The sequence below is a fragment of the Macaca mulatta genome, chromosome 4, assembly GCF_049350105.2.
Source record: "Macaca mulatta isolate MMU2019108-1 chromosome 4, T2T-MMU8v2.0, whole genome shotgun sequence".
Classification (NCBI taxonomy): Eukaryota; Metazoa; Chordata; class Mammalia; order Primates; family Cercopithecidae; genus Macaca; species Macaca mulatta.
In genome coordinates this window covers 3,241,150-3,255,407 of record NC_133409.1, presented here as the reverse complement: position 1 = coordinate 3,255,407, position 14,258 = coordinate 3,241,150, and positions in this window count along the sequence as shown.

Here is a 14,258-nt window from a genome sequence, read left to right as displayed (position 1 = left end):
ACAGCCCATCTCCAATGAAGGCCTTGTTATGGGCCGGACACTGCAGAGAACCAGCAGCTCATCAGTCAAGCAAATCAACCCTCCCTGACCTCATGGTTCCTGGAGATGAAGCAAGGATGGAGCCATCACACTGGAGAAAGAACGTGTTGAGACACGTTGAGGAAAGTCAGTGAGAGAAAGGTGGGAGGTGAGCAGAAAATGTCTTGGGAGACAGACTCCTTATTTTAATTTTTTGCATTTTTTTTTGAGACAGGGTCTCAATCTGTTGCCCAGACTGGAGTGCAGTGGCATGGTCTCAGCTCACTGCAACCTCCCTCTCCCAGACTCAAACAGTTCTCCTACCTCAGCCTCCCAAGTAGTTAGGATTACAGGTATACATATATATATAATATTTATATATATAATATATATTAAAAAATATATAATATATATTTTATATTATATATATAATTTATTTAAATATTTAAATATTATATATATAACATATAATATATACATATATTTTGTAGAGATGAGGTTGCCCAGGCTGGTCTCCTGCACCCAAGGGATTCACATGCTTTAGCCTCCCACGGTGCTGGTATTACAGTCGTGAGCCTCTGTGTCCAGTGGAGAGAATTTCTTTCCCTGAGTCTGCAATTTCATGACTCCCATGCTTTTCCTTAAACCAACCTCATCACATAGAACAGTCAAATCCCTTTTCCTAAAATTATTTCTGATGCATTGCAAGCAGGTCTTCCTGCTGCCTGCCCTATTTCTTGGACTGGTATCAACTTCCAACCAGGTCCCAATAGAGCTCCCTGTAGTCCATAGGTGCCTCATCCAGACAAAGAGTGCTCAATCTGCTCACATTTCTGACCCAGATAGCGCAGCTCTTAGATGGCCAGTCATGACCACAGAGAACAGGCACGGCAGGTAGAAGTGCATGTTCTTCCTGGCCTGAAAATGAAAATTCCCACAGAGGCAGTCCTTCTGCACAAGACTGTCAACTTTACCTAGGGCAAACTTAGCAATCATTTATTGAACCCTTACGTGAATGACACTTTGCTAACTGCTGGACAAGTCTATACACATCAATCCAATCCCTTCCTCCTGGAAAGCGTGTCGGTACACATGAATATAAAAGTGCCTAATGTAGTATCACAGAGGCGTACTCAAAGAGCACAGCAGAAGATTAGATTAATTCTGGCTGAAAAAGACTGAGCTGAAAAATTACATTTATACTGGATGTTATATACATTTAGCAAATTATTTTAGCTATATCATTTGTTAGCTATAGTTTGCAAAGCATGTTACTGAAAATGGGTATTATATCATTTGTTAGATATAGTTTGCAAAGCATGTGACTGAGAAAGGGACGTTATTCCAGATTCTTCAGGTGGCCCCGGTGTAATCACTAGAATCTTTATAAAGAGAAAGGCAGGAGTGTCAGCGACGTGGCCAGGGAATCAGAGGCCAGCGCGGTGCAATTGCTGTGCTGAGGATGGAGGAAGGGGCCAGGAGCTGAGGAACGCCGCAGCTTCCACTGGCTGGAAAGTCAGGAAAGAGGCCCTGTCCTGGAGCTCCAGGAGGAGACAGCCCTGCCCGCACCTTGACAGTGGTCCCCCAGACTCACCTGGACTTCTGACTTCCAGACTTGGCCTGCGTGGTGATTTGTGAGGCAGCGCTGGGAGACGGATGCACACTCCTTCTGCCTGGTGTGACGAGTGCCTGCAGGGCTGTTTCAGCCGTGAAGGCAAGCCACGGGGGCAGCTGACGCTCCCTGCAGTTATGCTGCAATCTTTCTCCATCCCACTCTTCACACACCCTCTCTTTCCTGTGGCAAAAGCTCCAAGCCTCCCAGAGATGCTGTGGTTAAGTCAGTGAGCTTCTCATTGCCGTTCCTCCCTGAGCGCATCGCTTACCCCTCTCAGGTAACTTTCTCACCTTCCCTGCTGTCACCAGCTGACTCCTGATAGTTTGTTGAAGTTGGTCTCTAGGATCTCCTCCCGCTTTTTGCTGGATATCCAGCCTTGAGCCTCCCGCACGGCCCCTTGCATGTGGGACAAAGGAGGAGCTTGCAAACGCCAGACGGAGGCATTTAACTGCCACACAGCGCCCTGAGAAAGAGCCACTGCCCTTGCTCGCAGCCTGTGGCCACATTTGAGGTAGGACTGTCATCAGCCAAGTCCTGGAGTGCAGGGACATAGGACAGAGGCTGCAGCAGCCCCTATGACACAGCATCCAGGAGGAATCGTGTTCACTGCCTCGAGCCACTAACATTTCCAGGGCTTTTTGCAACCACGGCCTGTCCCATATTTTCCTGGCTGATGCAGAAATTGATACTAAAAATGGTTCTGCCACTGCAAGAACCCAGAGTGCCTGAACCAGACGTAAGGAGCCTGGCGAGGGTGTGTGTGGAAACGAAGGGGTGCATCTTCCAAGGAGGGGCCTCAGCCTTCCAGAGTCCAGGGGCAGAGAGCCACAGGGCCCTCTTCAACTCCGTGTCTTCTCTTCATTCTTATAGATTAGTGACTTTTTCTTTGTCTGTCACTGTGATTTTAGTGTATACTGGAAGAATGGGTAGATAGGGGTATTCAGCTTAGCGTGTGATATGGTTTGGATCTGCGTCCCCACCAAATCTCATGTTGGATTGTAATGCTCAGTGCTGGAGGTGGGGGCGGTGGGGGGTGACCACTAGAATCTTTCTAAAGAGGAAGGCAGAAGGGGAGAAGTTCTCCCGAAGGGGCAGCAGCACCCGCCTTGGTGCTGTCCTCATGATGCTGAGTGAGTGAGTTATGAGATCTGGTTGTTTAAAAGTGTGCGGCACCTCCCTACCCCTCCTCTACCTTTTTCTTGCTCCTTGTTTTGCCCCGTAAGACGCACCTGCTCCACCTTCACCTTCCACCGTGATTGAGTTTCCTGAGGCCTCACAGAAGCTGAGCGCAGGCCAGCGTCATGCTTCCTGTACCGCCTGCGAAACTGTGAGCCAATTAAACCTCCTTTCTTTATAAATCACCCAGCCTCAGGCGTTTCTTCACAGCCATGTGAGAACGGACGAGAAGGCCATGTGTAAGTGGAAATAATCAAGACTGCTGCTGGTAGAGAAGCAGCAGGACTGAGCACTGGCAGCCACTTTGGGGGTCTGGTGACGAGGCCGCATGGGGTTGCGGGGAGGACACACCCCCAGCTGAAGCCTCATCACGGCCAAGGCGAGTTCGCAGGGCCACTGTCACCGTGGCACGGTGAGCCCACAACATGCCTGGCAGCCCGGGCACTCTCCCGCGTCTGGTACCTTCCGCCAGCACAGCAGCGGAACGTCTGGGAAGCAACAGAGGTCGTAGCAAGAGAGCTTGGCAGACCTATCAGTAAACCCTCTCAGGGCCACCCTTTGGTCCTTCTAGAAGGATCCAGAGAAGGAGTGTGTGTGTGTGTGTGTGTGTGTGTGTGTGTTGCAGAAAAATGAACGGCCTCCAGGCACAGGTGAGGATGAAATCCACACCTTTATAACATTAAAATCCGTGCAATGTATCGGTAACCACATATTCAAAAAATTACGACATTGGGTTTACACAAAATTCACTATTCCTGTATTATGAATACTGATTTTTTATTATATTTTCTATTTACTAAGATATTTGTTCAAAGCATACTGTACAAACATTATGAAAAGTGATATTTGGTGTATTTTAGGGAGAATTCTAAACCGTGTTCTCATTATTCTAGATGGATATTTCTTGCGGCCAGTCCACTGGAGACAGTGCCTTTGTACACATGTACAAAGCTTTTAAGAAGTACGATTGTGCAAAGATACACCAAAACTTTTACTTTTCTGACAATAAAATAAATACTTTGTATTGCAATTATTGGTCAAAGTAGTAAAATGTGGTTATTCACCACTGAGTCAAGGACAGGAGTTGGATTAAGAGGTACAATGGCACCAAATAAAGAGATTTGCCCCGTGGAATTTGTGAAAGAAAATTATGTTTAGTAAACCAATGAAATAGTAATATAACATTAATTTTATGAGAGTACACCGATGTGCCACATTCCATATTAACACACCAGGTGGGTACTTAGCATATTATACTGTTGTATGAACACGACACTGATTCGAAGGCCATTCATGTGTCTGTGTTAGCTCCGCATCCAGTCCTGATGGGAGCCAGACAGCAGCTGCTTGTCTCTGCGTGGCCCCAGCCTTTGCAGTGTAAGCTGCAGCCAGGGTCTCACACAAGAGAGTGCTTTGTGGACAGAGCCTGGGATTTTTTTTTTTTTTTTTTGCTTCCTATGCTGTCCAGCTTCTGGTAGCCCGGCTGAAACCATAAATATTCAATTTGAGAAGCCTCTTTCAAAACCTGCAAATGTTAAATGCTTGATTCCAAAACCTTCCACGAGGCTCTGAAAGGTGCTTCTGGGCACCGTGCCACATCCTGTGAAGGACCCTCCCCTCCAGAGGTCCCTTCTTTGACCTGTTGCTGGTGCATGGGTGGCACTGCAAGGCGGGCCTTTCCCACTGCTTCCATTTCAAGGGTGTGATAACAATTTTCCAAGCTCTGAGTGTCCGAGGTCACCCGGGAGGCTGCCCGACACTGGGTCCTGGCCTTGACCAGGCTCGTACAATCAGCCCTGCTGATGGCACATCAGTGCAGCTCAGATCGATCAGCGTTCAGGTATCTTGCACCACGACTGGCCTCTGCAGAGGAGGTCAGGAATTCCCGGACCAAGGGACCTACCCTCACTTGTGGGAACCTGGCGTTTCAGTGAAGGCTTCTGCAGCCGCGAAGTTAGAAGTGTGCTTCACACGAGCTGGAGCAGTTCGTTATTTTCTAGGCAGAAAAAATGCCTTGGAGAAAAAGAAAAGCATTATTAGGCAACTACTGTGTACTGGGAACTTCACATCTACTTTAATTTAAACCTGTAAACATCATATAAGGGTTTCCTTATTTTCACTTTTGGTCAGATAACCAGTCCAAGGACAGGAGGCTCCATCCCAGCCCTGCTCCTCCCACCGAACCTGCAGGATCCATTTCATAACCCTTTTGTTCATGTGTGATGGCCAGAGCAGATATTTCTGGAAAGAAGATTAGGAAAGTTGCTGAATTAATGCACAGAACATTATCCCAGATATTGCTAATTAAAGTATAAATTTTCCTTAGTTCTTTTTGCTTATTTGTTTTTTAGTTATTTGTCACTGTGTGCAAAAGGCAGGCGAGTACAGCTGCCTCTGGTTTTCCCTCGTGGGGGCACTGCCTCTCTGCTTCCTGTAAACGCAGGCACCGTCACTGTGCAGCTTGTGAGGGTAAGGACCTGGCTTTCTCAGTGGGTAGCGGGACTGTAGTCCTGGCTCTTAACAGACGCCTCTAGCACACCAACAGTCTTGATAGAAAAAAAAAACTGCCTAATGGGTTCACTCTCTGATCCACAGCCTCACTTCCCCTTCCGAAATTAAATGGCCCCTTTAAAACTAGAAGATCGTTGCAACCTTTAGACTAAGAGATGGAATCAATACAGCCAGTGATTCTTGTTTTTGAGACAGAGTCTCGCTCCATCACCCAGGCCGGAGTGCAGTGGTGCGATCTCGGCTCACTGCAACCTCCACCTCCTCGGTTCAAGTGATTCTCCTGCCTCAGCCTCCTGAGAAGCTAGGACTATAGGCGCCCGCCACCACACTCAGCTAATTTTTTGTATTTTTAGTAGAGATGGATTTTCACCATGTTGGACAGGCTGGTCTTGAACTCTTGACCTCAGGCGATCCGCCTGCCTTGGACTCCCAAAGCCAGTGATTCTTGACCTTGGGGGTGCATCAGACCCAGTGATGTGCTCATTAGAAATACTTATGCCTATTTCTTATCCCTCAGGGATTCTGGTTCTCTCCATTTTGGAGGTAGGAACTGGGCAGCTATGTTTTTATAAAACGCCCATCATCATTTTAATGGTCTCCAAGTTTGAGGAACACTGGTCCACATGGACAGCCAGGTTCTGGGTTCTCTCTGCTCCTCAGCACCACTGCCGAGGTGAACTTAGAGTCCACGGTTGACACCTCAATGACTCTCGGCCCTGACTCCACCTGGCTATGTCAGAGGTGTGAGTGGACACGGAATACTGTGTGCACATTTAGCAAGGAGGTTGCCCATGCCTCTTGATCTCTTTCTTGATTTCAAAAGCCTCATATCAGTTTTCCTCTGAAATCGTTGTTGCTGTGTCCATGTGGGGGACAGCCCGGAGGCGTGGGGCACACTGTGGCGCTACACGCATCCTCCCTCGCCCCGTGAAGCCACACACCCTTTCATCTTGGCATCCCGTGCTGTGTGAAACACACACGTGCATTATGGAATTGATACAGTGAGTGTGAGTTCACACTATTTTTTTTCATGGAACACAGTAAATCACGGTGTGTTATGCTTCATTGAAAACACCCAGGTCCAACCTCCCACACCTTCAGGCTGTAGGAGCCCTCCACTCGATTCCATCCCCAGCCGTCTGTGCTTTCGTTCTTAGGAGGGTTCAGTGGTTGTTTGTTTTAAAAGAACAGAGTGGATCACCAGAGGAGACAGATGAGCTTCTTTCATGCCCTAGTGCCCAGCTCGGTTTGGTAAGCACTTCTTGTGACATACATATTTTTCTACCCAAAGCCTCTACACAATATTCAAAACATTGATCGTGCTGGAGAAGGGAGTGGCTCCCGAATGACTCATGGATGCTTGCTGTCATCACTGCCTTTCCCACGTGTGGCCTCTAAAGAGTCCTGCAGAGTCCTAGGAACCTGTTTGTTCCCATGGTATTGTCCTCAGCATCACGACACGTCGTGCAGACAGATGATGTCACCACAGCTGGCTTTGAAACCCCCTCCCAAGGCCCTGCTGCTGCTGCCCCAGCTCCTCTGGACTTTTTCTTCCCGATTTCTCCCTGGAGCTGCTGCCTCCACCACGCCCAGGCCCTGTCAGGCATCCTAATATCACAGATGTTTCTGTCACATGCTTCTTGGAGCAGGATCTGTGCTTCTCACATAAGGCTGTATTTTGAAACCCCAGAAACTTAATGGCTTCCAGTCGTGAGAGTATTCTCTCATCTCACACATTTTCTCCAGGTAAGGAATTTGGATGTGCTTTGGCTGGGGATTCAGGCTCAGGATCTCTCTGGAGACTGCAGTGAGATACAGACTAGGGCTGCCGTCATCCGAAGGTGGGACCATGGTTGTGGAGGCACGGCCAGGCTGTTTCTGCAACCTCACGCACAAGTCCAGCTGCTCACTCCCACTGCTTCATGGGCTGCTCAAGTTTCCTTCTGACATGTAGCCAGTTTCCTGCAGAAAGAGTGATTCAAAACACGGAGGTGGAAACTGCAGTGACATTGGTGACCTCACCGTAAAATGCACACACCTCCACTTTGACCACCCCACATAGGTGGGAGCAACAAAAGGGAATGAATCCAGGGATGCAGGATCATGGGGCCATCGAGGATGCTAAATGCATGGTGCCTTCACTCATGCAAGTGGAAACCCAAGATCTACCAAGACCTTGGGCTCCTCTTTGTCCTCCTGGTTCCCTTTGCTTCAGTTACACACCCCCATCCCCTTCATACACAGCAGACCCTCCTATTCAGAGCTTTCAACTTGCTCTTCTCAGTCATCTCTTTTACCCCCAGGTAACTGGAATGACTACTCCCCCACTCACGCGAGGTCTTCATTCAAATGCCACCTGCTGGAGCCTGGATCCAGGCTTGAAGTCCCAGCGTCGCCCCCATCCCCATTGCTCCTCCTTCTTTTCATCATCAGGAAGAATACGTTGAAGCATTTCCTGCTTTAACTTCCTCTTTAGCACCCATCACCTGGGGCTTTCCACATCTGCCGTAGCCAGTTCCCTTCAAACCCTCAGAGCAATGCCACTGAATTCCATGCTGGGAGGAAACGCCTGCAGCTGGCTCTTCTGGGTGTCACTGAATTCCATGCTGGGGGGAAACACCTGCAGCTGGCTCTTCTGGGTGTCACTGAATTCCATGCTGGGAGGAAACGCCTGCAGCTGGCTCTTCTGGGTGTCACTGAATTCCATGCTGGGAGGAAACGCCTGCAGCTGGCTCTTCTGGGCATCACTGAATTCCATGCTGGGAGGAAACGCCTGCAGCTGGCTCTTCTGGGTGCCACTGAATTCCATGCTGGGAGGAAACGCCTGCAGCTGGCTCTTCTGGGTGCCACTGAATTCCATGCTGGGAGGAAACGCCTGCAGCTGGCTCTTCTGGGCGCCAATGAATTCCATGATGGGAGGAAATGCCTGCAGCTGGCTCTTCTGGGCATCACTGAATTCCATGCTGGGAGGAAACGCCTGCAGCTGGCTCTTCTGGGCATCACTGAATTCCATGCTGGGAGGAAACGCCTGCAGCTGGCTCTTCTGGGCGTCACTGAATTCCATGCTGGGAGGAAACGCCTGCAGCTGGCTCTTCTGGGCGTCACTGAATTCCATGCTGGGAGGAAACGCCTGCAGCTGGCTCTTCTGGGCGTCACTGAATTCCATGATGCGGGGACATGCCTGCAGCTGGCTCTTCTGGGTGTCACTGAATTCCATGCTGGGAGGAAACGCCTGCAGCTGGCTTTTCTGGGCGTCACTGAATTCCATGCTGGGGGGAAACGCCTGCAGCTGGCTTTTCTGGGCCAGCAGGTTCAGCTGCCCTCCTGCTTATCATCATCTGACATTGAATAAAGTTTGCTTATTTATTTTGATCAAGCTCTGTGGAGCAGAGATTGTTGCTTGTTTTGTTCAGTGCTGCATCCTCTATGTCTAAAATAATGCCTTCCTCAAACTATTTGATTGATCAGGGGTGTGGAAAGGTATATGATTTGCCTGGCCACGTGAGGGGGACTTCATCTGTGTTTCCATGAAATGGGAGGATGAAGGTGGGAAGATGGGCATCTGCTTCATGTTCATGCTACTCATGAAAACAACGGCCAACACAGAAGATGAGAAGGACGTACAAAGTAATTAAACTGATAACCAAGGGACAAGAGAGACATAATAATCACCGAGGGGACATGCCTAAGTGCAGGTCAAAGCACCAGAATTCCAATTCTGTGATCATAGCTATGGTAATGAGTTTGAGGCAGGCTCAACTTTGAAACATAAATAAACAGAAAAATGAATAGCTCTTCCTATCAACAGAGATGCTTTCCACACTCTTGTATGTAAAGAATGGCGATCTTTCTCTCGGAAGAGCCAGCAAAGGATGACCCAGGAAATTGTACTGATAAAACTTGGCAACTTCTATGAAAATAAAATTAAATAGATATTTAATACCATTCTTCAGATCCCAAACCTAGATCAAAAGAAGACCTTTCAAGAATCAGACACAGATGTGAGAGAATAATAATCTTGAATCAAGATGTAGAATTTCCCAAGTAAAATCTCAGAAAATGAAAAGAGAAATATTTATAAATATTATTTTATAAACAAAAAGTTGTATGTTTCAACTTCATAGAGCAAATTAAATTAAAAATGATAACTGGAAATAACCTTTAATAATACTTAATAAGTAACATATACCAACCAATAAAAATAGTAAAATTGCTTTAAAACTTGACAAACGACATGAATAAAATATTTGCAGACAAAGATAAGTCAGAATGGTTAAATCTATGTCAAAATGTGCAGAATAATATAATCTTATACTGTTTCACCTATCAAATTAGCAAATAATTTTAAAAGTTCTATTCCTCAGAGCTGGTGTGCACATGGTGAGACAAGTACTTTACTTTTTCTTTTCTGTGGGAAACTTAATTGATAGGAAAATAATTAATTGAAAAACAATTTGACAATATGTACCAATTTTCTTTAAAATAGTCATATTCTGGCTGGGTACAGTGGCTCAAGTCCATAATCCCAACACTTTGGGAGGCCCAGGTGGGTGGATCCTTTTAGCCCAGGAGTTCGAGACCAGCCCGGGCAACATGGCAAAACCCTGTCTCTATAAAAAATACAAAAATTAGCTGGGCGTGGTGGTGCCTGTAGTCCTGGCTACTCAGGAGGCTGAGGTGAGAGAATTGCTTACACCCAGGAAGTCGAGACTGCAGTGAGCAGTGATCATACCACTGCACTTCAGTCTGGATGACAGAGTGAGACTCTGTCTCAAAATTTTTAAAAAGTCATTTTCTTTAGCTTAATAATCTTACTTTTAGAAACCTATCCAAATAAAATAGTGATAAATGAAGAAAACTATGAGAATACACAAAGATATTTATTATAATATTATTTATAATATAACTAATTTTGAGAGAATATAAATGCCTAACCTTAGGAGAATATTAAATAAACTATTCTGTTTTCATATTATTGGAGAGAGTAACATTAAAGCTGATATATACAAAGAACTTTTAATATTGTAGGAACATTCTCATGAACATAATAGTAAGGTTAAAAAGTCAAGATACAAAACTATACATGCAGTATAGGCTCATTTATAATATTGAGCTAAAGAAAAGGCATTCACCCATTATCAACAGCAAATAATAGAGTCAGGAAGTGTATGCATAATCTTTATTTTCTTCTTTGCTGCTGTGTGGTTTTCTACAAGGAGCATTTTTGTACTTTTAATCAGAAACGCAGGGTGAGATTGAGAAAGTGCTGTATGAATGTCCAGCGTCAGGCCAGGCGTTGGGCCCTTCTGCATCTCACTCCCTGGCAGCGCTGGGGGTGAACCACAGGCTCTGGCCTCCACATTCTCTGACAGATGCCTTAGTGACCGCCATGAGCTGCATTGTGCCCCCCACCAAATTTATGTTGATGCCTTGATACCCCAACCCCCCAGTGCTTCAAAATGTGACTTATTTGGAAACCAAGCTTCCCGTGGATGATTAAGTTAAAATGAGGTCCTGCAAGTAGGTGCCAATCCAATCTGACTGGTGTCCTTATCAGACGCGGAGATTAGGACACGCAGAGAGACCCTGGATTCACGTGCACTAGGGATGACCACAGGAAGGCACCGCGCGAAGGCACCGTCTGCAAGCCAAGGAGAGAGGCCCCCGGAAAACCAACCTGCCCACACCCAGGTCTCGGCCTCCAGCCTCCAGCTTCCATGTCTGTGGTTAAACCATGTAGTCTGCGGTGCTTGTCAAGGCAGCTCTGGCCGACTGACGGTTTCTGTGATTGGAACTGCTGCCTGTAAATATGAGTGAGAGCCCAGCCGATAGAGATGCATGAGGCCTGCCAAAGCCTGGCGCATCAATGGTGCCCTGGCGGAGGTGGTGAGGGTGTTAGCCAGGAACGCAGTCTGCAAGGCAATATTCCTTCGCGAGGGGGGTATTAGAAAAAAGACCGTGCAAGTTCACATGCACACGCAATGCTGAACATCTTCACACTGATGAACTCTCACCATTCTTGACTGAAGAAACAGGGTGTGATGGATAATTGGAAAGAGCAGAAACGCTGAACACATCTGTGAAGCATTGGTTTTAAAGTTGGGAAAATGTGAAAAATCCAGACCCACCTTTGGAAAGAACATGCCCTGAAGGTACAGGTAGGGCTGAGTTTCCTGTCTGAGGAGTTGGCAGCCCAGGGAGGGAAGGAGAGAGCCGCAGGCAGGGGAGGGTGCAGCCAGCTGCCTGTCACTCTCCCGGCCACCTGTCTGTCAATCTCCTGGCCACAAGGTGATGGACAGCCCGGTGGTCAGCATCCCTGCGTGAGTGTTCTACAATATGACCTGTGAAACAGGGTTATACTTCTCCAGAGCAGGCAGATATTTGATTATAAACAACTGCAATTGTATGCAATACTCAATTACAACACACACGTAATTTATTTTTAAATCACAGAAATATATTTATTTTTTCCTACTGCTGTAACCTTCCCTGAAGGTTCTAAGTTAGCGCCTTGCTTGCAAGGGTATGACAGAGTTCGCTCTCTCACTCCCTTTCTCTCTTCTCTCTCTCTCTCCCCCTCTCTTTCTCCCTCTCCCTTTCCCTCTCTCTTCTTATCTCTTGTTTTCCTTTCTTATTCACCCCTCCACCTTCTGTCTCTCACCTACTGCCATCTGAACTTGTTAAAAATTCCAAACACATGTACCAGTGAAGACCGTGTAATTCCCTCCATGTTCTCCTCACCGGGCTGCAACAATTACTGAGGCAAGGCCAGTTTTGTTTCACCGAACGTCCCCACCAGCTGGCTCGGGTTTCATCTGCTGTCCCCTGCCCTTGCCCCAGGTTCACAACTCCCTAGATATTTTGAAGCATATCCCCACCCCCAGCCCATACTTCCCTAGACAGCCCCATAAATCACCCTTTGATTTACTGTGATGTTGCAGCTTTCCTGCAGATTAAGTTGGCAGTGAGCTGAGATTCCACCTGGTAAGTACGAGGTGGTACCCTCAGAACCTGACGCCTAGCTTCTCATTTGTCTTTTGGAAAAGGTGTTGTAATTTGGCACGGTGTGATAGCAAGTGACTTAATGTGATTTTAGTGGAACTGGGGTTCAGTGGGCTGAGAGGGTTTACAAAATGGGTAACTTTTCTTGAGACATGTGTACATGTCTGTATGACAGATGAATAGTGATCTAGTATAGAGACAGATGATGAGAGATGGATGGATAGATATTGAGAGAGAGAGAGAGAGAGAGAGTGTGTACATGTGTGCACTCTGCTCTAGAGGCTTTCTATAAAATGTCTCTTAATTATAATTTTCTTAGGCAACCTTTTATATTTTACTTTGCCATAGCTCAGTCCTTATGTAAATATCCAGTTGATGACTTCACCATTGAGCTTGGTGTACTAAAGCATGTGCCAACTCAAATTCATCAGTTTTTTCAGCTGTACTGAAGTACAATTGACAAATAAAAATTATATATATTTATAATGTATAATGCGACGTTCCAATATGTGTGTACATTGTGGAATGATTAAATCAAGTGAATCAACATATCTATCATCCATATACTTATTATTTTGTCTTGTGAGAACATTTAAAATATTCTCTCTCAGCAATTTTCAAATATCCAATACATTATTACTAATTATGGTCACCATGCTTTATGGAGATCACGACTTACTCCTCCTGTCTCACTGAAACTCTGTTCCCTTTGGCCAACGTCTGCCCTTTCCCCGTGTAGCTGCTGCCCTCACCCAGGTCCTGGTAGCCACCACCCTACTCTCTGCCTCTGAGTTTGACTTTTTAAGATTCCACTTATAAGTGAGATTATGCAGCCTTTGTCTTTCTGTGCCTGGCTTATTTCGCTTAACATAACGTCCTCCAGATTTGTTCATATTGTAACAAATGACAGGATTTCACTCTTTTTTGAGGCTGGATAATATTTCATTGTATGTATGTACTACCTTTTCTTTATCCATTCATCGGTGATGGACACGTAGGTGGATTCCATGTCATGGCCGTTGTGAATAGTGTTGCAGTGAACATGGGAATGTAGATGTCTCCTCAATGCATTGATTTCAATTCCTTGGAGATACGTATCCAGAAGTGAGGCTGTGGGGACTATATGGTGGTTCTATTTTTAATTTTTTTGAGGATCTTCCATAGTGTTCACCATAATGGCTGGACTAACGTACAGTTGCATCCACAGTGTGTAAGAGTTCTCTTTCTTCCACGCCTTCACTAACATTTAACTTTTTTGATAATGGTCATTCTGACTTGAGTGAGATGACATTTTATTGTAGTTTTAATCTATAGGTCCCTAATGATGAGAGATGTTGAATATTCAAAAATGTACCTGTTGACTATTTGTATATCTTCTTTTGAGAAATGTCTGTTCATGTTCTTTGTCCACTTTTTAATTGGGTTATTTGCATTTTTGCTACTGAGTTGATATGCCAAAAAAACAAAATGAAGGACTAAAATCATATGATTATCACAATAGATTCAGGAAAAACATCTGACAAAATTCAACATCCTTTCATGATTAAAAGCCCTCAACAACTTAGGTGTAGAAGGAATGCACCTCAACACAATAAAGACCATGTTAACAAACACTTGGGTAACATCATGTTCATCTGTGAAAAGCTGACAGACTTTCCTCTAAGATCAGGAATAAGACAAGAATCCCCACTCTCACCACATCTACTCAACACAGTATTGGAAGTCCTAGCCAAAACGATTAGGCAAGAAAAAAGAATTAATGAAACCCAAATTGGGAAAAAAGATGTTACATTGTCTCTGTTTGCTGATGGCATAATCTTATATGTAGAAAATCCTAAAGACTCCATCAAAAAGCTGCTATAAATAATAAACAAATTTAGTAAGTTTGCAAGATAGAAAATCAACATGTAGAAATCAGTCTAGCCACAAAAGAAAT